This window comes from Simochromis diagramma, unplaced genomic scaffold (genome assembly GCF_900408965.1).
Source record: "Simochromis diagramma unplaced genomic scaffold, fSimDia1.1 OVJJ01000304.1, whole genome shotgun sequence".
NCBI lineage: Eukaryota > Metazoa > Chordata > Actinopteri > Cichliformes > Cichlidae > Simochromis > Simochromis diagramma.
This window is the reverse complement of record NW_024387030.1, coordinates 12,172,169-12,198,992: the sequence shown is the minus strand read 5'-3', so window position 1 is coordinate 12,198,992 and position 26,824 is coordinate 12,172,169. Positions and strand designations below refer to the sequence as shown.

Genomic DNA, 26,824 nt, shown 5'->3' with positions numbered 1-26,824 from the left:
AAACAGGCCATTTTATCTTTGCGCACATCTATCTCTGTGTCTTGTTCATTCTCACACTATGCATTTCTCTATCCATTTACCCATTCCTTCCTCTTATTTGTGTCTCTCTTTCCCTCCCTCCCTCCCTGTCTCTTCCTGTCACCCCCCTCCCTCTTCTACTTCTAACACAGGACAGATTGGGAAGCCGTGATGGCGGCACAGAAGTTGAGGGAGAAGCTATTTATCCCAGACGGATCAGGAGGTGTGTGACGGAGGTGTGGACGGTTGCTGCAGGTCAGTGACGTTGGCAGGCGCCAGGCAGGCCGGCCCACATGGCTCGGGGACTGTGGGACTACAGACAGATGGCACCTGGTGGGTGACAAACAATTAACAAACCAACAAGAATAGCTGGATCGGCAGTATACCCACAAGCACAGGAGATAGCAAGAGAGCGGGTGCATCTGTGCTCTGAACACTTTTACTCTTTACTTTTCCTCTTCCCAAGTCTTGTTTTGTATAACAGTTGCAATTTACCCATGTGTCTTTTTCACAAAAACACTCTTGTTGTCGTGTCGCTATAGAACAGTCTAAATAAAGCAGTGTGGAGCATATGCAGCCAGCATATGTTTCTGTTTATTTCAGAAGAAGCAGTGGGTAATTTAAATGTGCAATACTGTGGAACAGCACATTTGATATCTACTTAAATGTTAAGCAAAACTTATAAACAGTTATATAAAGTTTGTCTTTGCAATAACATTGTCTGCATTGGTTACAGGTTATGTGTAAAATCCATGCTGGGAATAGATTGTGTGGTTTATGGTCGTCACTGGTATTGGACTGTCTAACTACATTCAATTGTAATTAGACAGTCCACTTACTGTACACTGAAGATGGCCTCTGTTGTCATAAATGAGAAAATATGTGATTATTTAATCTTTTTTAAGAGTGACAAGATTGAAATTATTATCCATACTGAGCTCTGTGTGCGAGTAAACGACTGTCATCTGGTAGAATTATTACTTTGGACCGGCACTGGTACTTGTGTGTGTGTGTGTGTGTGTGTGTGTGTGTGTGTGTGTGTGGAGGAACACATCTGGAGTCTAGACTCAATGGCTCTGTGGGCAGGGTCCTATCTCCAAGCAGCATCAGGTCCGGAGACCGGCCATGTTGACATAGGTGGCACACACACACACCGGCATCTGTTTCAACAGTCAGTACTCACACACACACACACAAGCACTTTGATTCTCCAGTTTGAGGGCGAAGGAGGGAGGAGGTGACAGAGAAGTACCCAAGGTGGAGTTATTGGGGGTACGATGCACCGCCTCCTGAACCCTCAGAGGTCCCTGGTAACCAAAAGCAAATGCTACTTCTCAGAATCAGCACTGTAAATCCTCCAATCCCCCTTTTCCTTTGCTGTGTCAGGATATTAAGGAAAAGGAGGGGAGGGCAACATGTGTATCTATGCGTTTTTTGGTTTTGTTTTTCTCCGCATGCTGATTGTGTGGTTGTGCTCGTGTTCATACGTGTGTGCTTTTATGTGTGCGTCGTTAACAGACAACACATATTATGAATTCCCTCCTGAGGAGTTATGGGTAATCTTGAAAATGGCCCCACAGTAGTCTTCAGGGGGAAGTCAATGTGTGTGTGTGTGTGTTTGTGTGTGAGTGTGTGTGCAAAAGAGAGAAACTGCTACTGGGCTGCATTGCAGGGTGTATGCTGAAAAAGCCTTTAGCGCTTCCAGATCAGTGAGTTTTATTAGTCCGTATCAGAGGACTGCCACTTGTGATTTACATCTTTGTGATGTGAAAACACACACACACACACACACACATGATATATTAATACCTACATTTTCCCTGCATGTCACTTGCTAATGTACACACAAAGTGTATAGAAAGAAATTAAAATGAGTACTGAGCAGAAACTCTCCCTTGTGTCAGCCAAAACTGAACAACAGGCAAGACAGATGGATGCAGGCTTAAGAGTAAAAGATGTATAAAACAAGCCATTGTGATAGACAGCCAGACAAAATGAATTCTGCAATACTCTGAAGCCAGTTTACATAGAGCCTTGACATATTAATGGGATAAACACAGTGATAAATCTTGGTCGGGGAGTGACATGCAAAGAATGCTGGTGCGGTAAGCTTTTCACAGTAGCAAAATAAACACAGATAAGACTGTGGGAATAATTATAAAGAGGTATGGCACAAGGTACATGTGTGTGTGAGCCTGCTTGGACCAACAGACACACATGGAAAACATAGGCAACAGCAGCACCTACAGCTTAGATATCATTTTCTTTGGAGATTTACTTGTCAAATACAGTTAGGTCCATAATTTGTTGGATAAAGACACCAACACCATCAAGTTACATTTTAAATCACTGATTAATATGCAGACTTTCAGATTTCATTCAAGGGGTTTAACAAACATTGCAGATTAACTGTTAAGGATTTACAGCCATTTTTATACATGCACTCTTGTTTCCAGAGGCTCAAATGTAATTAAACAAACTAACATAATTTTAAATATAAGGGTTGTTCTTAATTCTTGTAAATCCTTTGCGCTCAGGGACTGCCTGATGTTTAGGACCCATGGACATCACCAAATGCTGTGTTTCCTCTCTTGAGCAGCTCTGGCAGGATGCAGTTGCTGCTTATTTGTTGGTCTTTCTGTATTCAGTAACTGAAAAGCATGCCCTATTGAACTGCAATCAGGTGACTGACCTTGCCTTCTGAAACTCTTGGGTTTTCTTGCAGTATGCTTAGGGTCATTATCTGTTTCACAATGCAGTTTCACAGCATTTTGCTCAATCTGAGCAGAGAGTAAAAATCCATACACTTACAATTCCTGCTGCTGCTTCTATCAGCAGTCAAATCAACCCTGTTAAAGATAAATAAGCACTGGTCACCTGGTTCCACTGGCAATGATACAGTACATGCCCACGTCATAAGCCTTCACCATGTTTGACCCATGATGTGATGTGATTCTTCCCCATGTGTTTCTTCATAACTTCATCTTGGTTTTATCTCTCCAGAGCCTTTGAAAGATTTTTCAGGTGTTTTTTGGAGAACTCTAATCTCATTTTCCTGTTCTTGAACGTAACCAGTGGTTTTCACCTTGTTGTACACCCCCTATTTTTTTGTCCACAAAGGATTGTAGAGCGTGATTTCCTTGCAAATTTTCTTGACATTGTGAATTTGCTTTTTTTCAACCATGGAAATAATTCTGTCATCATAAACTTTAATTGTCTTCTGCTGGTTTTCAGGTCTTTTGATCTTGTTCTCTTTAAGAACACGATAGGCCGTTGATTTCGCAATTCTTAAAGTTAGATATATTTTATTAATATTTTAACCTGATAATGGCCTTGCTCACATTTCTTTTGCCTCATATTTAAAATTGCAGTTAAAAGCTACAGAATACAAACTTGGCACACCCATTAAACTGCTCCTAAGTCAACTGTCTCCTTAATTTTAAGCCTCTGAAAATGTACTGATCCACATACAAAAAAAAGCTGTAATTCAGTTAATACAGTATGTTTGCAAAAACCTTCTTGCAGTTACAACTGAAAGTCTATACTTTAATCGCGCCTTGATTGATTTAAAATCCTGTGTCGTGGGATATACAGGCAAAACTAAAGCAAATTATGGATCTAACTCACGCTATTCTTAAACCATGAAACCAATATGATTTCTATTAGCACATTAAAACAGTAATAATGAATGGGCTTCTAGAAGGTTAAAAAATATACATTAACAAAAGGAGTAAGTCAGCAGAGGTGGGTATACTCAGCTGCAGTCAAATGTCAAGAAAAATAAGAAGCGTTTCTGCAGTAGCAAAGAGCCCATAATACAGTCCGAGGTATAAATTTTCCTGTCACCTTCTCTGTGGTCGATAAGGGAGAAAGATTGGGTTGAAAATTGATTTTCCAGAATAATTGCTATTCTCTTCGTCTCGGGCACTCAAGTGTCTCCAAGGCTATTTTCCATTACAGCTGCTGGCTCTCCAATTTACCTGCCCTAAGTAAATACAAGAAAGGGCACAGCCTTTGGCCTCTGGACTCATCAAGGTTGTGAAACTTACAGATGATAAGATTTACGGTGAGCTCCATATAATTGGCCGGCAGTATTCTGGAGATTGATAAAGCTTGACCTTTGTGACGCGTGAAGCTTGAGACGCCCATGACACAACAGCCTTTCATTGTCCCATAGAAAGCGAGCTGAAAATATTTATTACCAGATTGAGGTTGTGCCACATTGCGCCACGCAGTGGTAAATGGAACGAGCTGAAGCGTGTTCTTTGCAGAAATGCGATGGACTTCGGTCACATCACAGACACAGATGTGGACAGCAGTTCATGATAGCCAATGTGCTTTGCGTGTCATCACCATTTTGATCTCCTGTCCTCCTTCAAACAGCAGCAAACAGACCGACTGCATGAAAGGTGATTAGTTTGCACGTTTTTACCGAGCCAGATCTAATTTCTCATTACTTAGCTGGTACCTGGTGTGGTCCTCGTGTGGCCAATCCTACCCTCCTTTTTACCGTTCAGCTAGTAACAACAGCTATTTTTATGAACTGACACGTCACTGCATTGATTTTATAACAGTTTAGGTAAACATGCACACCAAAAGCATCATTCCTTTCTTTTTAAAAAATATTTAAAAGTCATCTTGCTTGTGAACATGCACAGCAAAGGCGGTTTGTATGTAGTAAATGCCAGGTGAACAGGAATCTCTGCTGCTTTCATTAAAGATTGTGTTGTGTGTTGCATTGTATTGTATCATTGTGTGGAACAGAGAGTGATTCTCTAGCCTTCTGTCCTCCTGAATATCATACTCGGCTGCCATCTGAAGCCTCCCTGCTTTGCTCCAGTGTACAAAACCCTATTGTGTTTTTTTTTGAGATAAGCAGAGATGGCGAGAGTGAGAAAGAGAAAGGGAGAGAAGGAGGGAGAGAGAGGGTGAAAGACTCCTCTGGAGGCGCCAAGCCTATCTCCCCTATCTCCTCCAGGGAACATGCCGGCATTCCCAAAGACACTGACGCTAAGAGCCTCATCGCCCTGCTGCCCACCTCCAGGAGAAGGAGACGAGGAGATTTATGTCATGGTAACCCAAACCCTTTCCCTTCTGAACTCCCCGTCGCCCCTGACTGCCTGGGAGAGTGACGGAGAGTTTGAGATTGGTGGGAGACTCAGAGGGGTGTTATTGTTTTTGAACAGAGGTGCACTAAGAGTCATGACTACATGTCAGTGCATCTTGTATAGTCATGTGTAATTTTGGAGTTGTTTCAGTTGTCTTTGTTGTTCCTCAATAGCCTTTTCTGCCCGAATGAAGAGATATAATTCAGTTTTATTGACCAACTTTTACAGTAAAAATCGAGCCATGATTTTGAGACAGAAATAGAAAAACCTTCTTGTTTTGAAGTGTGCTGGGTGGACACGTCATTTTAAGTGGAGCTAAATTAAATAACTCAGTCGTGGTACTGTGCAAAAGTCTCGAGCCACCGCTCATTTCATTATATTTTGCATCCAATGAATCAGACTTTCTTGTGATTTTTAAAGTAGTTTTGAGAAATACTTGTCCAGACCTCCCTAAAGGTCTTTCGAAGTTTTTTACTTTCTTTAAGTAAAGTAATACCAGATTATGATCGATCGTTAAGTACCATCTGAATTGATTCTGATTGACAATGGCTTATTTTTTCGCTGCCAAAAAACACTACAAATGCAGGAAAAGCATAGCTGCATAGAAAACAATGGAACAATGGGAAATGATCAGTGATGGATAGGCCTCCCCCAACTCAGGGCAGTCAACATCCAAAGAAAAGCTTTGAAGGTCCTTCAAAGAAAGCAGCAGAACTACATCTTAAGATTACTTAAGAAAGGCCTAAGTGAGTTCAGGCTGTGATGAAGAATTAATCTTCAGGTCATACCAAATATTGACTTTTAAGCTTGTTAGAATTTTAGAAACACTGTTTTTTTCATCATACACTATGTTAAATTGCACGTTGCAGTAAATTGCTGCACTTACTTCCCATTTTTCTTCCAAATACAAAGAAATGAGTCTCCAGGGGTATAGCTCAAGAGCTTGGCACAGAACTGCCAGTGCTGTATACTGGTCTGGCAATATTTTTAACGGCACATGAGTTTTTCTTCATACATGTACGTCTACAGTGATCTGTATGTGTCTGGATATGCTTATATTGGTGGGTGTGCGACACTGGAGACCACAGACATTTGCATCGTGGATTTTGTCTTGGTTTCAGAACAGTTACGCCCTTGCCTGTGCATGTATCACTGTTTAATATCTACCAGTGGCCCTACTTTATTTGGGACTGAGTGGGATTGACTCCCACGGACGGCTTCGAGAAGAGATGTGACACTTAGAGAGAGAAGAGCAGAGAAGGAGGAGGTCGTGTAAACACATTCACACATAGATACACACTCGCTCACATGTTAACACATTTCAAGCCAATATTCACACAGCTACATTTTTAGGATGCCTTCCTAATGCTCTTTTAACATTTTAACATTCACCAGATTTTCGTTTTCGTCTAGACAACAACTGAAAAAATAACTGCGAAAAAGTTTACAAACTAAACAGATGCTGAGCACAAGTTGTAATGCCAACATAACGATTGCATTACTTCCTATCCATACCTATTAGAATTCAAAGAGTCAACAAAGTAGTGTAGGTGTACATAATGAATGAAACACAGAATGTGACATCTCCTTGAATTCACACATTTAATATTTCATGGTTCAGAAGCACACCTGAGAGCTGAACATATGACTGAATCAAAACTTAATGTGGAACACGCAATATGCTGAAACTATGAAGTCAGGGGGAGGAGGAGACTGAATTACTGCATCAAGGATGACAGAGTGAAGTTAGTAAAACACTGAACTGCAGTCACTTTTTATTTCAAACTTTCAAAAAAATATAAATTTAACCCTTTATTGCATATAATGTGGATTTTGTTTGCCTCATATTTTATTCTAAATCTGCCATAAAGCCAAACAAGTCAGCAAAATTCTTCCATTTAATCTCAATAGAACCTACAGTTTTTAAAGTGTCTGTGATGTTTATCTCCTGCGCAAACTCACTCCACACACTCGCCTTCACCACTGTAGCATCTTCCAAACATGTGTTGAACCCACCAGGAGTCTGCCTTGTGGAGATGTGTGTGACCGTATTTGTGTATTTGTGTGTTCAAGCAGGCCTTCCTGCAAGTGTGTGTTCAGCATGACGTGGCAACCCCCTGCCCTGTTCAAACATGGCGTTGGCTGTGCAGGCAGCCTCATTGTCAGGCTTGGCTTGCCAGTGGTACACGCTGTGCCTGGCACCCTGTGGAGGGGGAAGGAAGGAGCACAGCGGGGCCAGGCCGCCTCCAACACCTCTCCCACCGAGCCAAAGGCCCCTCTGGTGGGGCTCTGAACACCAGAACAGGCCCAGGGAGAAATGATAATGAGGACCAAGACTGTGTTACACAGGATAACACATAGGGATGCCATCACAGGTTTTAAACCGTTCATGCACACACACACACACACACACACACACACACCAAGACGTAAACATGCAAATATAGAAACATATGCACTCAAGCATGTCTGCTCTTAATCAGGCTGGCGGGGACGCAAACAAACACACAGAGAAAAACTCACAATCTAGTTTAGCAGAAGACATCTGCATGTGGAAAAAATTGGAAAATTTACATCGTCTAGGGATTCCACTCATTCAGAATTTTGTCAGTCAAATCAGATTTCAGCATTTCAGGGAGACACTTTGAATATGCGCTCCCTTTTTTTAAACATATGGATTTAGCTGAATAATGAGCCACATAACACACATGTTTATCTTTTCAAGTTAAGCTATTTTAGCCTCATTTTGACTCACTGGAAAGAACATCAAATGAAATTCATGGATCACTATGAGTAGTTTGCCTTGGCTGTTAGTTCTTTCACACAGAGGTAAAATTTAACTTTTTAATGATTCTTCGAAACGTAAAAATGCTGGTGTTACTTTCCTGTCACCTGGCTCATTAATTGGTAACCTACTGTTTGGAACAACTTTGCGGCGGTGAGCGGGGAGGAAACCAGGGAGACCGATGTAATGCTGCATTCTTACAGAGCAGGGAACACAATTCAGTTATTTATCTCCTATGTATAACAGACACTGTATGATTACAGTAGCTGAGAGATGGACTTTCAACTGGCGATCGCTGCTTACACGCACTCTATTTGCAAAATTCCCACAACAAGGGAACTACACCACATGCAGGTTCCTTAAAGTGGCAGGTTTAGCCAATAGCAAGAGAATCGTTCCACGTTGTTTATCTGCATAATTTATCCATAATTATGTAGATAAACAAATGCTTGATTCCTAGTCACATTGGGGATGTTTGACTAATGTTTTCAGAGCGCCTCCCTCATGTAGACCCTTGTCTTTATTTTACAAAATCAACTGCCTCAATCTGGGGAGGTTTTTTTTACCCTTAAATAAATAAAGTCATTTGATTTCAAGCTGATCACTGGTCCCTGTTTTCTCCTGCATGTGAGACTTAGCTTTGATTACATATTACCTAGCTTGATATAAGACATACTGAATATGTCAACTCCTCAGTTTTCATTTTCAGTCTCATGTTGCATCCACTCTAATCAATTACTGAAGGGGATTCAATTTTTCCTAATAAATCAGGAGAGACCAACATTCCCACTTATATTAATGTCATATTAAGCCAACACTGATCTCTAGCCATGCCAATATATTGGTTCGTCAAGGGTTTTAAAAGCAGAACAGGACGATTGGCTAATTATTAATCCTTCTGCGCTGCTCATTGGAGTGTTTTTTAATCAGAGAACCTCTGTTTTATGTCACAATGCCAGACAAGTGAACAGTGAACAGATTTAGAGGGTGATTCTAAGGAAATGACACAGGGTTCAAGAAATATAACAAAGAGATGCAAAAGTCAAATTGTACTTAAAAACCTTTAGTTGCATCTGGGTTTTGTTGTTGTTGTTGTTTTTTTTGAGAAACTGTGCAAAAATGGTCTTGATGCAAACTAATTTTATAAGCATGCTCCATTGCACCCGTGCAGCTTATTTGATATCAAATGAGAAATTCATGAAAAAGTGCAGAGTCACCTTTAGCTGTGTGGGTGGGGTGTTGAGTGTCCAGGTGTTCCACTTGCCAAGTGCTGGTTTATTTTGTTGCATCTTATCTGTATGAAGTAGTAAGATTGAAAAGTAAGAATGGGTTCTCACTCGAAGATGCATTAGAAACATTGCAGTCTGAGTATGTCAGCCATTATGAGAAGGCTTGTATGTGTGAGCCAGGAACCAGCCCTGAGACTATATGTTTATTCTTTCGATTTGTGGATGCCCAAAACTGAGGAATTAATTTTATTCAATCCAATTCAAATCACAATGCAAGTCGTCTCAGGGGCATTTTACTCATTAAGGTTAAGGACTTATAATATATACAGAAACACAACAATTCCCTTTAAGCAATCACTTGCTGACAGTGGGGAGGAAAAACTCCCCTTTACCATGAGACAAACCTCTGGCAGAACCAGCCTCAGTGAGGGCAGCCATCTGCCTCAGCCAGTTGGGGTTAGAGGAGAGTAAAGACTGAAGAGAGGAGCACAGAATAAAAACAAGAAGTGGGCAATATAATAGACAAAGTCTTGAACCACAAGTGCCTGCACAAAGGATATATGGTAAAAAAAAAAAAAGAGGACAGAATGGATGAAGCAAAAACTGCAGGAAAGAGAAGACACAAAATGAATAAGATGCAATGCTGGCTTATATAAATGTGTGTGGACTGAAAGAGAGGAAGTAGAGGAGCAGTGCACACTGTGAGAATTACCCCAGCTATAGCTGCAGAATCAAGGGTGGTTCAGATATACCCAACGTTAACTATAAGCTTTATCAAAAAGCACGTTCTTAGAAGCAGCGAGGCCGTCTGCCTCTCAAACACAACCAAGTGAACGTGGATTTTGAGAGCAAATCTTGCTTTTGGGGTTATGCAATGCCTTAAATGTGTGGCTATAAATGCTTTTTTTTGGGTGTGCAAACTATTTTAATCATATTCTGGATTTTACGTGGGTCAAAGAAGAAAAATTAATCTGGGTAACATTTCTGTCTATTACCTGTACTTCTACTGCATTATTGTAGGGTCTATACCTTTAATGTAAAGCACTTTGAGGCGAATGTTGATGTGATTTGGCACTATATAAATAAAACTGATTTAATTGAATAGCATTTAGCTCAGTTGAAGGCTTTTTAGAGTATTTTTGAGACATCCAGCTAGTAAGGAATTATAGCATTTCATTTTAGGAGTAACGAATTGGGTAAATTGTTTTTATCCCCTACATTTAGACAGGATTTTACTAATTTTGATAGGATAAAAATGTCCAACAGATTTGTTTTAGTTAAAAGACATATTCTGATTAAGAATTAGTCAGTGGTTCCTGACTGTAGTAGTTCACAGCAAGCTTTGAACAGTGCAGTTGGGGTCAGGAATCAGTAGGAAAGCTGCACTCAAAATATAAATCGGGTATTATTGACATTTGCAGAGCTGGCTGCTGCAGTGCAGTCTTTTTTTTTTTTTTTTTTAGAACTGTGGTCCATTTGCAAACTAAAATGCGAGCAACCTAATACCCAAAACAAAAGCAAAAGTGACAGGTGTCAAGACATGGATTGATAGAATTAAGCAGATCCAACATGTGATTACAATACCAGTGGGAAGCATATGGATTGTAGATATAAACCACTGCATGGGTGTGTGACTGCTTTGCGAGATGTTAAAGATGAGAGGGGATGAAAATTGGATTAAATTGTGTGTGGCAGCTCACTGTAGGGAGGTAATTAGGGACAAACATTGAGACGCTGAGTCTGATCTCTCCTGCTGGAGGTTAAGTGAAATAGGAGCTGTGAGTCCCAGTGTCCCGGTGGCACAGTGATTAGAATTTCCTAATGTGGGGCTAATGGGATGTCAGCCGGGAGCAGAACCCCTACACAGAACCACTCATAACAACAAGTGGTCAAAGATCAAGGCTGATTAAAGAGATAGAGAGGAGAAGGAAAAACACTTTGGCACTGGTGATGAAGAAGTAGACACTTTAGTGAGTTACGAGTCCTGACCATCAGCTGTATCATCGCACCGTGCAGGAATGGGTACACGAAAAGTAGGGTATTACTGTTTTGTTAGATGCACGATTAGGATGTGGGAAAAACAACAGTAGCATTGTATTTTAATGACCAACAGATTGCAGATGTTTTTGCACGAGCGTGTTAAATGTATCAGCTTTATATGTCCATAACTCAAACCTTGTTGAGCTGCAAAACAGCAGATTTATACATCATTAAGATGAGCCACAAGGTAAAGTACATCTGTAGTCTGTATCTCACATTTGTACAAGCCAGATTTATATTTCCAGCTTATTTATTTATTTAATGGGAGCCTGTGTTACTCCGGTTAGTGTCTCCCTCCATCATCAGACTTGTGCCATTTTCCTACACAACCTCTTTACCAGCTCTTCCTCTGCATTTGTGTCTCTTCTTCACTTTGTTTGTATTTTTTTTTTTGTTGTTGTTCACCCACTCCAGCCCCAGCTTGCGTTTGCATATTTGATCAACGTCTAGTGAGGATTAGATGGCATCCCTAGTTGCCAGTTGCAGCAGGGTCTGCGGTTGAAATAACAACAATAGCAGCACAACTTGACTGCCAGCCCCTGATGATGAAACGACATGGGGAAACAAAAGCAACCCCCAGAGCTGCAGATGTTGACGCTGGAAGCTGTTTGTTGTGTGGAGGTGTTTGTGAGGTAGAGGTGGCGCGCTTTTGTGTAAGTTTATGAGTGTGTGTTTGATTGTGTGTGGGTGTATGAACATGTACTTACACAACTGTGCGTGTGTGTGCGCGTGCGCTGTATTTCTGTCTGTGTGAATGTGTGTCAAAGCTGTGGCCCTGTGGCTATGAGGAACCCAGCTGGGAGAAAGAGTGAGCGCATTCATCCTGGCTCTCAGGGGCCGGGGGCCACACAGGTACCCGGTGTGGGGATGAAAGGCTGCTCTGCAGATGTCACCCGCTGGGGTTCAGTGGCCTAGCCAGCAAATGTCATGTTTGGCAGCTGGCACGCTGCTGCTCTCCCACCAGTTGTTGGCAGAGGCGTCTTCTAAAGGATGCTAGAGTGGGATGCAAGCACCGAGAGCGCCCTAATGGGAGCAACATTAAAGAGAGTTGCTGGCTTCTGTCTGTCATAGAACATTAACCTTGTCCTGTTTCCTGCTTCTCTCGGGCAGCTGACGCATATGAACTCTCTCTCTCTCCTATTCTCCCTTTTTACCGCTCTACCCCCAGTGACTTACCTACATGTGTGCATGCATGTCTTTCTTCACACAACGCTACTCTCCATTGAACTCACTCTCAGCCAGTTTATGCGCCTGTGAGGTCAGTTGACCCACACTACAACTTATCATTCTTGATTGAATTTGGCCCGGTTATGTGTCTCTTTCTTCTTCCAGTCTAGTAAAATAAAGGTGTTTATTGTTACAATATTAAAATGACTGGATGAAAAAAGCAAAATTACTCTGATTTTAGTTTTCAGAGCTATTCGTAACACTGTGCCATCATTTATACGCACAACTTTTCCTTATTTTTCCTTCTGTTTTCCAGAATCTACGGTTGTTGAGTGTCAAAGGTCTCATGACCGGCCAGTGGTTTTTAGACCCTCCTGCTGTCCTACAGCCGAGCTCCCTAGGGTTACTAAAACACAGAAACATCACCCACTATGACCACAGCACACATGACTTCACATCCAGATGTACAGACACATACACACAGAAGACAGACCTTCTTTAACAAACTAAATGCTATCTACATATTTGTGAAAAGCTACAGATGGTGTCCTCTGTTTTTATTGATGATTTAATGGCAGCAATCCAAGTGTGTACAATAGATCACGGTGCATATTTTTTTTCCTTCTCGTAACACAGCGGTTCCATTGGCATCGACGATTTTCCTCCAGTTGTTGGCCTTTGTGTTAATGCTCACCAGAGCCATGAACATGAAAATACCATTTGTGCAAATGCTAAAGGAAAGCATAAAAGAAAGGTCAGTTTCTCACTGTCAGATTGCTGTTTAACAACACATCAATCCCTCCATAATAGAAGAAGACACATGGGAATGACTGGATACCCTGTGTGTGTGTGTTTGAGTGAGGGAGTGAGATCATTTTTCTGGTCACTTTCGGTCAGTTAATATAAACATACAGTACTTCGGAACAAGACTAAATCAGTGGGTTCCCTTACTCATAAAACCCATTATCCAGTGGAAATGCCCAGAATTCCCTGTAATTTCCACTGATCCTTTATTTTGTTTTTATTTTTTGGTCTTGGTATCTAAAGAGTAATGGTTTTCAGATATTTTTGTTTCAAGATATCTGTCAATTTTTCATTTTAAATCTGATTATGCAGGCATGCGAAAAATCCACTTGCCCTTCCTTTAAATGATTTCTAATAATAATTAAATAACTGAACAATATATTCAGCTGCCTCTCGTGTGAATCACACAAACACTGGGCTTGGTGTTGGCGAGGCATGGACTCCGACACTATCGTCATGGACTACAGCTAGTGATGTGACCTTCATATGATACCGCATAACCAGCACGATTCACTTCAAAGAATATCTTTCTCTATGTGTTCCTTTGCTGGACATGTGTGATAGTCAGTAAACATTTGGGAAAGTCATCTTTAATAGCTTTTCAGGATTTTTTGATGGGCAGGTTAGGAGGAGAAATTGCCTATAATTGATCACAGCTGGTCTTGTCACCTTCACCAATAAAAATAATAATAATAATGAGTTTCCACATATACAGTGGCATCTGTTTAGCAGTGCTTATCTGTGGGGAAACAGTGAGTCAGCTATGGTTTCAAGTTTGCTACAAAACAGGTCCAGTGTTTGTAGTCGAGTTGAAATAATCGCTTCATGACAATCATGTCGTCATATTTTCTGATCCTGTTGAAAGATTAGTTTCAAATTTTTGAACAGTTTTCCAAGGCAGGCAGTAAACTGACAAAAATGTTAATGTTAACCTAATGAGTGCAAAGTGTGATAACAGAAGCCTCTAGGTCCACATTCACACAGGTTTAGAGACTGGTCAGTGATCCTCTGGGGTTTTTGGTGGAGTACCTTTTGGTACTGCTTTCCAATTACAGCCGATTTTACCTAGCAACAGCAAGCAAATTCCCCAAACCATTCACCAACTGGTGGGGAAATACACATTTTTCCCTAGCAACCAGTGGTTACAAGTGGTTGGGGAGTGGTTGCTAGGCAATTGCTAGTCTTTCAGCCTATGTGATTCATGATTTTTTGCCTTTCAGCACTCCTTTATGTCCACTATGTGTTTACAGCACTTATGAAGATATTGTCAAAAACATGGTTGGTGTACTTTGTTGTTTAGTTGAGGAGCACAAAATATGCTAAGCTACCATTCAAAACCTTTTAATGTTTAGACAGTATTGCTTAGGAATTTTAGATTACATTCATGTCAGTAATCTAATACCATCAGAGAGGCATCTCATCTGTCCCATTTTTATTCTGATACATGACAGTGACCTCAAATATACAGCCAGAGTCATAAAGAATGATCCTCTTCAACAAGAGGAATGATGAGCCAAACCACAGATGTGGGGCAACATTATTGTCCTTCTGGGATTACATGAAACAGACAGAAGCTATAGAAAGCAGCCTGAATCCACAGGAGAACTGTGAAAATTTCTCAGACATTCCCAGAATATCTGATATACCAAACAATTGAAATAATTGATTTGGCTGCATTTATACCATTGTTATGAAAGTATCCTCCGTTTACACATAGGTTCATCATAAGTAAGGCCTTTAAGGAAGCAGACATGGCTTTACCGCTAAGCTCAAACTCTTCTGCCATTTGTCTTAAAGTTTGCTTTAACATTTTGTAATATACATGAATACTATACATGTACACAAAAGGCACACGTGCATACATGGGCACACTCTCTCTCAGACACACACACACACACACACGTGTCAAGTGGACAAATTACACCCAGAGGATTTGGATGCATGCAGTTAAGATTATGATCAATGACAAGTCAATCATGTGAGTCTGTTCTCCTCTCACTTCCCCAGCTCAGCAGTTATTCTCCAGCTGGCTGGATCTGCCCTGAACCATTGGTGGAGACATTATGCTCCTCTTTTTTTCCATCATTTCTTTTTCCTACCGCCTCCACCCCTTAACCTCCTGCTTCGCCCTCACCCTCACCCTCCCTTTTCTGACTTCCCATATGAAGCTTTGTCTTCCCAGCTCCTCCTTCGCTTCTTTTCTGTCATCTCTGTGGAGCAGTTAGCTCTGTCAGTCACATATGACAGCTCACAGCCCTTCGCCATTAGCCCCTGGCCTCCCAGCCTTCAGATTCCATGTTAGGTCAGATATCCCCTCCAACACTAAAAAAACAGATAAGGGATGCTATTTATTGCTCGCCTCAGGTGAATGTTAAAACTTCTGCTGAAACTAGAGCTCGAAAAGACTGTTGTGGTTTATTATTCCATTTTTAAAATATGGATTACTGCCAAACATGGACAAACTTATTGTGGTTGCTATTGTCTTCCATGTTGTCGCTTGAAAAAGCTGCTCATTTTGTTGACCAGTCAGAGCTGTGTGGAATGTACACAGACAACAGCAGGAGAGGAGCTGCACCTGTCCTCTTCCCTGTTTTGCTGTTTTTTTTTTTATTATTGGCAGCTCAAACAGGCTGGATTTCACAGTTTCTCAGGTACATTTGCTACTGTGCTACCAACTGCACTGAATAATAGTGTTCTGTGTGGTTGTGTACGTTGAAGAGAGGCATGCGCTCAGCTCTGCCCATTATTCATAATAGAAAGGCTGGCAGGCTGGCCAGCAGACCCATCGCTCCCGTGCTATCTGAGAGCAGATAAAGGAGGCAGGTGTGGGGAGGAAATTAATGTAAATCCATCAGTCTTCAATTAGAGCTCTGCTCACACCCAAAATAAAGACTCCATCTCACACCAATAGGACCCCAGCTTTATTCACATCCCAACCCCACCTGCAAAAAGCACAACAGCAGCAGCAGCAGCAGCCCTACCGTGTAAACAATCAGGAGCTATATAATGCGATGTTTAATGATGAGAGAGCATGAGATGTGTGATATGTGCAGGTGTGAGGTGTTATCTAGCTCATGAGCAGCAGCCATGGTGTACACGGTTGTCCATTAGGCTCCCAGTATGTGGCCCAGCTAATTCTGTGTGCCTGGAGGTGCAGGGGCAGAGGCTCTCCATGGACTGTGGGCTGAGGGAAGAACTGCAGTTTAACCTAATTTGGTTCTAATTACAAAGACAGGAAGTCCACCTGCCACACATACGACTGTGTTTCCCCTGCCTCCCAAAGGGCGGAGAGTCTGGAGAGAAAAGAGAGGCGATGGGAAGAGGGCAGGAGAGAAACTGTGCGATAACAATAGCAACAATAATTATTAGAATTATTAACTTTTATCTTGTGTTGTGTCCTCCTGCGGTAAAAAAGTCCCATAATTTCCCAACATATACAGCACCCTCACAGCTGATACCAGGCTGAATATTTTGAATAGTTGTCTCAACAATAAATATTTAACAAATCAACAGCACATTAGATTGGAATTTCAAAGAGTTGTGGGAGTTCTGCAAATCTGTATGAATGTTATCTGATATGAACAATGTTATCTCAAAAGAGCCATTACCAGTCTGCCCAGCACTGAATCAGCCTTCTATAGCTCTCAGTTAGCAGCTTGGGAAGATTTGCATCTCATTGTTTCTTTTTGAGTTTGTGGTTTGATTAGTGATTGCATGCATTCATTTTAGCCATAACAGCTTTCCGCATAGAATTTATATAGTTTGAATGTAATGCCGATCACATAACATCATCAAGAGACAGATTCAGCAGGTAGTTATATGAGGTCAGGTTTCTCCATATATTTTTGTCTTAAATTAATTGAATTGATTCTTATTATGACTTTATCCGTTCAGCTTTATGACTTGAATTTTGAATCCGGGCTAACTTAATACAGATATGATAAACGCAATGAGAAATCTTTGTTAAGTAACAATAAGAAAGAAGGCTTACGTTGTAAAAGCAAACATTTTGAACAAGTGTGGCATAGTGTGCAGTTGCATGAAGGTGCTGTTTTGACAATATCTCCTTTCAGAACATTCAAAAGCACTTTTTTAAGCATATTCTACCCAAAGGACACAAATAAATGCAGCCATGTAACCTGCACAGCCTGCTGTTTCTTTCATCTGGCATCTTATCAATTGACCAGATCTCCCAGTGGTGTTAATAGCAGGCTTTAGCGGCATAAAGCTCCCTAACAAGGAAACTGATTGTTCTGTTAATGTGTTACTTCCTGTTGGAGTCACTTCTCTGGAATGGAGCTGAGTGACTGGTGCCGGAAGAAAATCCCCACATCAGAGCGATCACAGGCCAGGGTTTCACTTAGCTGGTCAGCCAGCCAGCCAGCTAGCCAGCCAGTCAGCCAATCAGCGCCTTCCAGTGCCGGTGATGGAGGAGATACATTTCACTAAAGCAGTATGTGTCACCTAAAACCCAGTCTATAGGCCTTGGTGGTCCGGTTAAAGCTGGGATATATCACACAGAGGATTTAATATGATTGCACAGACTTTACACAAGTCTGCATCTTTCCCAGTTTGAAAATATGAGCCAAGAAGTGTTTGATTCAGACATTCTTAGCATATGCTAATTGGCACGTTTCAAATCGTAATGTACACTCCATATATGGCACAGGCTCACGGATATGGACTGAAAGTTATTGCAATTTGGCATGTGAGTGTTAGTGGAGGTGATTTGCCACTATGGATTTCTCCAGCTTATTCCCCCCACTCTCGGATTTAAAACTTTGATCATAAGGTATTAAAGTCAATAGTAACCCAGCAGGGTATGTAATAAAGCTGGGGCTTATAGGCTTTTTACCCTAGTCTATATGCGGGGAACTGTGTGAGACCAAAGTTAGGTGAGGAGACAATGTGGCAGAGAGACGTCAGGAGTAAAAAAGAAAAGAGTGAGAGAGAGAGAAAACATAGATAGAGACAATTTGGCGGGTCATGTTACCAGCAGGTCAAATTCTTGGCAGAAGAAGTGCTGTGTTGCTATGGCAAAATGCCTTTTTAACCACCCAAGAGTCACGGGCCAGGGCAGTATCATTGGTGTGATTGTTGTTCAAGAAGCAGTGGAGATCAGGGCCTTAATCAGTCAGCACTGCTACCAGGGTGAAGAGTGGGAATTGAGCCTGAGGCTATTTGGAACAGGAACATCAGTACGGATGCACACACACACACACACACACATGCACCCACACATTCTTATCTGATGCACAAATGAAATCATCTAACAACAATTTGCATTTTATATCTTGCATGAAAGAGGCCATTCTTACCTAATACTGAGATAATTAAAAGAGTAGATAGCAGCAGTGAAGAGGATCAGTAACTTCATATGGTTCAATATGTGCAACTCCGCTTGGCATCTTGCATAGCTGCAAAGAAAGTAAACAGGGAAGAAACTTGTGCCGCGTGCCCAATTTGTGTCTTTTTCCCTTCGATGCTCTAAAAGTCTGAAGAGGAAATCTATCCTGAAGTTATGTTATGAAACTTAATAACTGACCAACCATCTGATTCACACCCTATCTGTCCAAGACATGCCACATATTTATTTCCAGCAAGTGATTGCATCAAATTTGTCCTGTTTTTAACTTTGTTAGAAAAAACATGCTTGGCGGATGCACGGCACACACTGGTGGCTGCAGGGAGCCAAAAGCACTTTATTTATGTTTGGATGGCAGTGGGCGCTCAGTTCTGCTTGGCACAGACAGTGTGCTGTGGTCTTTGGCACCTCTTTGCATCCATCCTGTCCCCCTGACATACACTCTCCCTATCTCCATTGGGCCTCTGTAGCATCTTGTGTGTACGTATGCATTTGCATGTGTTTGGAACTATGCATGAAATGCTGTGTACTCGTGTTTACATGTTCTTTGAACTACAGTTAAGATTTTTTTTTCTACCCCAAATATCATGTAAAAGAAACAGCAGGAATGCTTTATATGAATTTTTCATTGACTCTTTTATCTGTACTTTTTCCCCCAGAAATGACTACCAGCTCCTCTAATTAAGCATGAGAAGTTTTTCAGAAAGTAAATGGAAACTAATCTCCAGTGCACCTAAGGTCATGGGACTGCAATACTCAACGTTCCAAGAAGAAAAATACTACATGAATTAAGATGAATACATATGACATTGGCTAATCTTCTACTTTGAGTTTGCTACTTGAAACTTACTTAAGACGTCACATGCAGGGCATGAGTGACTCATGTGGTAATACCAGCCAAGTGCAAACTCTAATCTTCCCTCAGCTATGCTTATGCAGGAGAGAGCACTCTGCCAGGGCGTCCACTGAGCACAGCCATTGCAGAAATTCAAAGTTACAAGGTCGACGTACATCTGCTGCCAGCAGAAACTAAAGTAAGCAAAGATCTGCAGGTCTATAGCCTAGCAATCTCATTTATTATTTTTCTTCCACCTTCCCAGTGCTTTTCATGTTACCTCAGGGAACCGACGGACCTGTGCTTGGTATATAAATATATAATTTATATCTCACATATTTATAAACCAAAGCAAGGCCAGCCCACCTTAAAAGGAAGCAAGGCCCTTTTCTTTGTGCCGGAGCACTGTGGAGTCTGTTGAGGCTCAAACCCAGGATTTGTAGCCTGGATTTCCTCAGTCTGGATCAGCAAGTGTAGCAGAAGGCTGGAAAAAGAGTGATTCTGGTCAGGCAGGCTGGCCATCCACAACCAGATAACGGCTGATACTGGGACTAATTTGGTCATGTGTAGGGCTGCCGGATGATGAGGGCTGATAAAGAAAACATGGCAGATAGACAGCTGGGCTGCTGGAGGAGGATGTGAACTCTCCAGATGCTGGCTGTTGGGTTTTAAAGTGGTTCAGAGCCTGTCTGTCTTTCTGTCCATTCATCTGTCCAACTGCACAAGAGCGGCACACACCCCAAAAATCATCAAATCAAGCTCATGTGTAGATAATAGTTCCTAGTGAGGCAGCTGAAACGCACTGTTATCACGAGGAATCTTGTGACTGATGTAGTATAATTAAAGAGCAGCAGCACAGTTTGAGCAGCCCTGCCGGGGTCATATGGTTCTGACAGTCCTGGTCTGCTTAGGCTAACACAGAGCCTGTTGCCCGGCCTAGAGAGGGGAAAGACATAGAGATAGTGTTTGATGGTGTGTGCATGTGTGTGTGTGTGTGTGCTGATTGGCTCCCGGAAGATCAGCGGTGGCTCAGGACTGCGAGGAGGCTGCTGGGAAATGTCTGTGTCACCGGTGTCACCCAGGCAAGGCAGATACACAGAGCAGCAGTCACGGACACATTCTTGGCCCAGGCCGATCTCCAAACACACTACCACAATCCTCTCCTTGCACTTTCGAGCTCTCACTCCGTTTCCTCTCTCACTCACAGATGCTCGCTCTCTATTCTCTCCTTCTCTGACATCTAGATCTTGCTTTTTCGATCTCTGTTAACAGAAACATGCACGCATATACTTTAATGTGCCGCGTCACCGGACAGAACAGTCAAGAGCAAAACATTAAGACGGACTAAGCAACAACATCGAAAAAAAGGCAGATTTCAAGAAATATTTATTATGCTGATTGAAGATTAAATTAAGATTATTTTACTTCAAGTGATTGTTTTTAGATTTTTACTCCTGAATAGTTTGCTTTCTCTATTGTGGCACATTATCCTCTTTAATTTAGTCTAACAAGGGCTCTAACTCTTTCAGAGCACAACAGGCAAAGGAGCCAAATGAAGCTAACTAGCACCCCCTTTTGAAAGTTAACACTTGACCAGAAAAAAAAAAATCTCTTTCTCTTTTCATCATGTTTGATGCTCGAGAAGCAGATGAGCTTTCTGTCACCCGCGCGGATCCAGATCGGTCCGTCTCACGGAAGTGAACGGATGGAGTGATGAGCTGAATTAGCGATTAATTGGGATTAAAATGTTTACCACGGGAGGTTTTTATGAATGACCTTTTTATGTAATGTCTGCGTGTCTCTGTGCGCCTGTGTGCGCGCGTGCATCGCGTGTGCTAGAGAAAACAACGGCTCAGCTTTGATTAATATGGATTAGGAGTCTTACAACTCATAATTCACACACGGAACAAAAACATGTTTGGTAAAACCCTAATTCCTCTCAAATATGAAAAAAAATTGCTAAAGAAAAATGGGTGAATGAAAGGGAAATTACAAAGTGCTTTTTTCATTTAGGTAAGAAAATCACTATGATCACTTTAGATGAGCAAAATATTGTTTTTAAAAATAAATAGTCTCAGTAAGGAAGAAGATACCCAGAGAGTGTAATCTGGGTGCCTTTTATGATGCAATTTCCTGATTTCCTTTTTAAATGTAATTGATTATCAAAAGTTTTCTATACTACGGCATTAGTTTGCTAATAAGTTATTAGTTGGCTTTACTTTTTATTTTTTTATTAATTGTTGGTAAACTTTATAGACACTAGGGCAATGGTGGAAATATGCCCTCCATATACTATTTTACTCTTGATAAAGTCTGTTGTGTTTCTATTTTTTACAAAAATGTATTGAACATTGGTGAATGTACTGATATTAATCTAAATCCTCCATCAATATACACACACATATACATTCAGTTCACATTTTCGGGCATCTAATCAAAACCCAGTGAATTCAAGCCCTCACCAGAGAGCAGTGTGCGTGAGATCCGATAAGCAGCTCAGACTTGATCAGTCGTTGCAGTAGAGAGGCATGAGAGCTTCTCATTGCCCTCCTGTCTAAATATCCACCATCCCTGCATCCATTCAACTTCATTTATTTTTTATGGATCACTCTGTATTCTGTTTCCTGTGCTATTATTTACATTCTTACATACTAAGCATGTCTCAGTCACTTATTTCTCTTCTTATAAGCATCTTTCTTCCCCATCTCTTGCATATCATCCCCTTCTCTTAACTATCCTCCTGTCTGCTTTAAACCACCCTTGTATTTGAGCCCCACCTCCCTCCTTTCTCTATGCTTTGAGAGCACAGCTAGTTTCTACTCAGAGTTTGGAGGCATTGGAGGTCAAAGAGGAGATGGAGGGCTGGGGAGTGGAGGGAAAGGAAAGGGAGGGCTGAATGAGTATTGAGCTGGTCGGTTGGTCAGGTGCAGTGCCACCAGTGATCATTAGGGTTACAGCTGCCCGGGCCAGATTGTGTGCTGCCTGCACCAGGCGAGATGTTTTGCCCAGGGAGAAGAGCGAGCATCTGTCTGTCCCTCCCCGTAGACAGCAACCTCCTACCAGCCTGTCCAACTCAACCCAACTGGTAACAAGGTCACCCAACTCTTACTTTCTCTCACTCAAACACACCCGCTCTAAACTACTCCGTACTTCTTTCCCCGATTTGCTCAGTGCCTCCTTTGCAGACAGTTCCTCACTCCCTCTCTCTTCAGGACGTGTTGTGAAAGCAGCGGGCCCTAAGTGCAGCGCAGATTGCAAAATGGAGTGCATGTGATATTTGGAATGAAGTGGAATTTATGTGAATGTAATGCAAATGTGCATAGCGCTGCAGAACAGCTTTTCCTTTTTAAACTCTAGATGCTTTATTCATTATCTGCACCCAGTGTTAATTGCTTAGTATGATCCTGCTTGATAAAGGGATACTTTCATCATAAGAAAATAATTGGCCCTTGCAATTAGAGAAAAGATTATTTTGAAACTATTTCTTTTACCAACATTGTTTCTCCTTATCTTATGAAACTTGTACAAAATCGTAATTATGCACAAACCCCGAAGGGGAACTTGTAGCTGTATTTACTGTATATACTGAAATTATTTAACTTCTCTTTACATACTTAGACCTGATGAAAGTGTCAGTAGAAACTAAGTCAAACCAAAATATATTCTGATAATATGACTTTTTTTTAACATTAGAAGCCATTTTTAAGGCATCATAAAAAAAAAAAAAGTCCAAAAGAGTAGTTAGCGCAGCTTAGCATATTGGTGACTGAAAGTAGTCTGTCTAGTCCATCTGTGCATTTCAAATATAACAAGCTGCAGACAATGATATATATTTTAATATCACACTAAAAATATTCCCCTTAATAACATCTGTAGGTGCATGACTTGTGCTGTTGGACTTGCAGCTGTCTGCTAGGCCTCAGCTCCCCAGATTTTAGTAAGTATGTTACTAAAAACTTTATCTCTACAATCCTAAATTGGTGCTTTTTTGGAGTATCTATCAAATAATCTGTCCTGCTATGTGCCAATCCAAGATGTTTGTGTTTGAACCCTTTTTACAGAAAGGTCAGCAATTTGTGCCACTGTCTGGTAGATTTTTTGGGTACTGCCGTGTCCCCAGTGTTCTTTAGCTTACAACGGCATTCAGTGTTAGCCATAGAAATAACACTAAAGTTATGTAAGTTTGGGTTTGAAGTTCAAACCTGTTCCATTAGTAGGGTAAGTGTTCCAAAATCATGCTCTGTTTGTGAATTTAAGCTAGTCATTTAGCTACTGCCTTATTATTATGATATGACATTAACAATTACTCAACACTGATTTATCAGTCACATGCAAGCTAAGGCCAGTGTTCTTGATTGAAATTCTAGTATTTTCAGCAAATATGTGTGTCAGTTCGTGAATTGGCAATGCTAACCAGGCTTGCTAACCATGTTTGCTAACATTAGCTAATAGCCTAGCACTTCACTACAGTCACTGATTTTGTGACCACTGGGCCTTCGTAGCAAATCCACATTACTGTTTCCCACCTGGTTTTCAGTCTACAAAATTCAACTCATCAATTTAAAACCTAGTGCTCGCCCACAGGGCAACAGGAGTAACCATTTAGTCCCCCCGACCATAATTGTTCATCTCAGGTTTTTCTCATTTGTGGCTTCATAAATATATTTCCAGCCTTCCTACACAAACTTTATCTCTGCAATCCTAAATTTTAGATGTTATCTAGCATGAGCACAAAGCATGTGGAATATGAATCCAATGTAATCTGTGGTTACTATAGCATAGTAAGTATATGCAAAATAAGTGGCAAAACCGCAAGCTCTGTTGTTTGCTCTCGAATCCGACGAGATTATGTGGGGAATTCCTCAGAGGGCTGATTTTGTCTTTGGTTGGATGCCAAACGTCAGTGTTGTTTGATGTGGTTTGAGGTGATTTGTTGTATAAATGAATTGGGTGATGGATGCTAATCTCTATGATCTAGCTTTGTTTGTTGACTACCAACAGGACAAAGGAGCGAAAATCTTACCAGGCGACGAATAACATACGGCCTTTGTTGTTAATCTATCAAATGTGACGGTCCCCTGACAACAATAAACAGTTTATGAAAATGTAGAATATTTAACAGTGTTGATCAGCTTTGTTGGCCTTTTGTTTTGCAGAAGTATAAACTGAGAATATAAAACAAATGGGAATGTGGTATCCACAGAAACAGTCGTCCACAGAAAAAGACAGCCCGTGATTTTTTCACACCTGTCACAGCAATGCCCAGTATGTACACATAACACTTATTTTGAACAAGCAACAAATTTGCTGTGAGTCAGTGAAGTGGAGGGGTTAGAAAGCAGTGAAACCTTTAATTCATTTTGACAGCATCATCTGTACTCAATTGTCAGCCAGACAGAATGAGCCGGGCCAGGCGCTCACAGAAAGGAGCTGAAACAGGTGTGACACCAACTTTCTGCCTCACAGGAGACGATAAAGCCCTTGGTCAAGGGCACAGCACCTGGGCCATTGTTTTATCACACAAAATGGCTTTTAAGTGCAAATTTCCACTTGGTCCTAAAGGAGACCTGGCCTCTGCACTTGCTTTACTCATCAGAACCAATATGTGATCCGCCCTCATTTACATAATGGGCAGAATGGAAATGAGGGGCCAGCTTTGTCAGCTCAAGACAAAAAGAAGAAAGAAAAAAGGGAGGCAGACTGATGCCATTCTGTTGAACTGCATCTGTACAACACAAAGGTGTGATATCTTGAGTCTCATTTGACCACTTTTAATTATGATCAGAGGTTATATCGAGTACTGCCACTCTTGCAGTTTGACAAAGGCTTTATAAGTGGCTGCTAAATTTGAGATAACTAAACATTATGCATACAGATGATGCAGGAATACCTGCCTATACATATTTGCCTTTTATTAGCTGCTAATAGGATTTTAATTTCAAAAGCTTCCTTTCTACTTTTCAGGCTCCGTGTGGAGGTGGGAGTAAATTGTTGCGGTGCTGACAGCTTTCAGTCTTGTAGAGGGAAGGACTTCTCTGCTTATATTCTGACTGCATTGACTGCATTTCACTCATGTTGCATCATATGTTTCCAAGTTTCTTCTCTCAGTCTGTCTAACAAGATATCAGTGAGTAAGGACTTGGCAGGTTTGGAAGTTGGGCTCGAATTAATCCCCATGATGAGAGCGGATCTTCTGCACCGTTTAAACAATCAAAAGTTTTACAAATTCACTGCAAAGCAGATATTTACCAAACTCCCGCTGATTGGAGTTGTTGATATGTATGCGCGTCTTCGGTTTTTCGTATATAAAGTGACAGATTTGCTTTTGGGAGAGTGTTATTCTTATTTCAACGACTGCCTTTTAAAGAGAGGCCCACCATGTGTGCCATTGTCTGGTAGATAAGTGGGGTAATGTAGTGTCCCCGAAGTTCTTTATCTTATAAAGGTAGACAGTAGGTGCTATAGAAACAATAAAATTATGTAAAAAGGTAAATATGATGAAATAAGGAATCACACATTTCTATGGCTGGGTAAATTTATCATTCTGAAATTGCCAGATGTAAGGTATAGTTAAGTATAGTCCATTTTTCTGGCCCTCAGGGCTGCCATTGAAAGTGACTTTAAAAGCAACTGCAGAGTGGGGTTTCAAGTTTGTTATTTGCATTGCTCTGCAACAGTACAGCCTCCTCTCCTTCTCCAAAGTGGGCTTTGCGGCTGGGGCTTCAAACTGTAAGCAACGGTGCACTGCAATTAGCAAAATGTCACTTCTGCATCAACTAAAATGCACCTTCACTATGACTCATTTCTCTTTTTTTCTGTTAACCACTGGCAGTTTTTATTGTGTTGTACACTCCTGTGACCTACAAATGTGCTGTGGTGAGATAGTGCACCCTAGACTGTGTACTAGGGAAATGATCAGATCTCAATGTATAAAAAGGCATATGGGCCATAAAATGCCCTTGTTTATGACATCCAATCATAGCCATCACCTATAATCAGTGATTGTAAATTTTAAGCACCCCCAGTAGAAATATACAAAGCTAGTTCAAAAAAAAAGGTGGAATTATGGGTAAAATGTACATGTAATGTGTATCTAAATTCAGTGATTTGCATATCGTTTAAACCCTAATCAAATTTGACTTTTTTTGAGAAAATATACCCAAAATTTTGAATTTGAAGCCAGCAATATGTAAAGTTGGAATGGCAACCAACTGACATTCAAATGGGTTTTTCCCTCCCCTCACCCACAACTGGTCACAGCAGCCTGTTTCTGCCAGAGGCTTTTTCCTGTTAAAAGGGAGTTTTTCCTTCCCACTCTCTCCAACTGCTAAATCACACCAGGTTAACTGATTGTTAGGATTTCTTACTAATATTGTACAGTCTTTATCTTCCAATGTAAAGTGCCTCGAGGCGACTGTTGTTGCACGTTAACACTATGCAAATAAACTGAATGGAAATAGTTTACAAATCAAC

At 41.1% G+C, this 26,824-nt stretch overlaps 1 long non-coding RNA gene across 1 annotated transcript in view; it reads left to right on the top strand.

Annotated features, from left to right (window-relative positions):
* LOC120740029 overlaps nucleotides 1-25,832 on the top strand; it is a 74,891-nt gene extending 49,059 nt beyond the window's left edge. Inside the window, exon 3 of the long non-coding RNA XR_005697310.1 lies at nucleotides 171-25,832. This is a non-coding gene — a long non-coding RNA (uncharacterized LOC120740029). The remainder of the gene's footprint in view (nucleotides 1-170) is intronic.
* The last annotated feature ends 992 nt before the right edge of the window (nucleotides 25,833-26,824 follow it).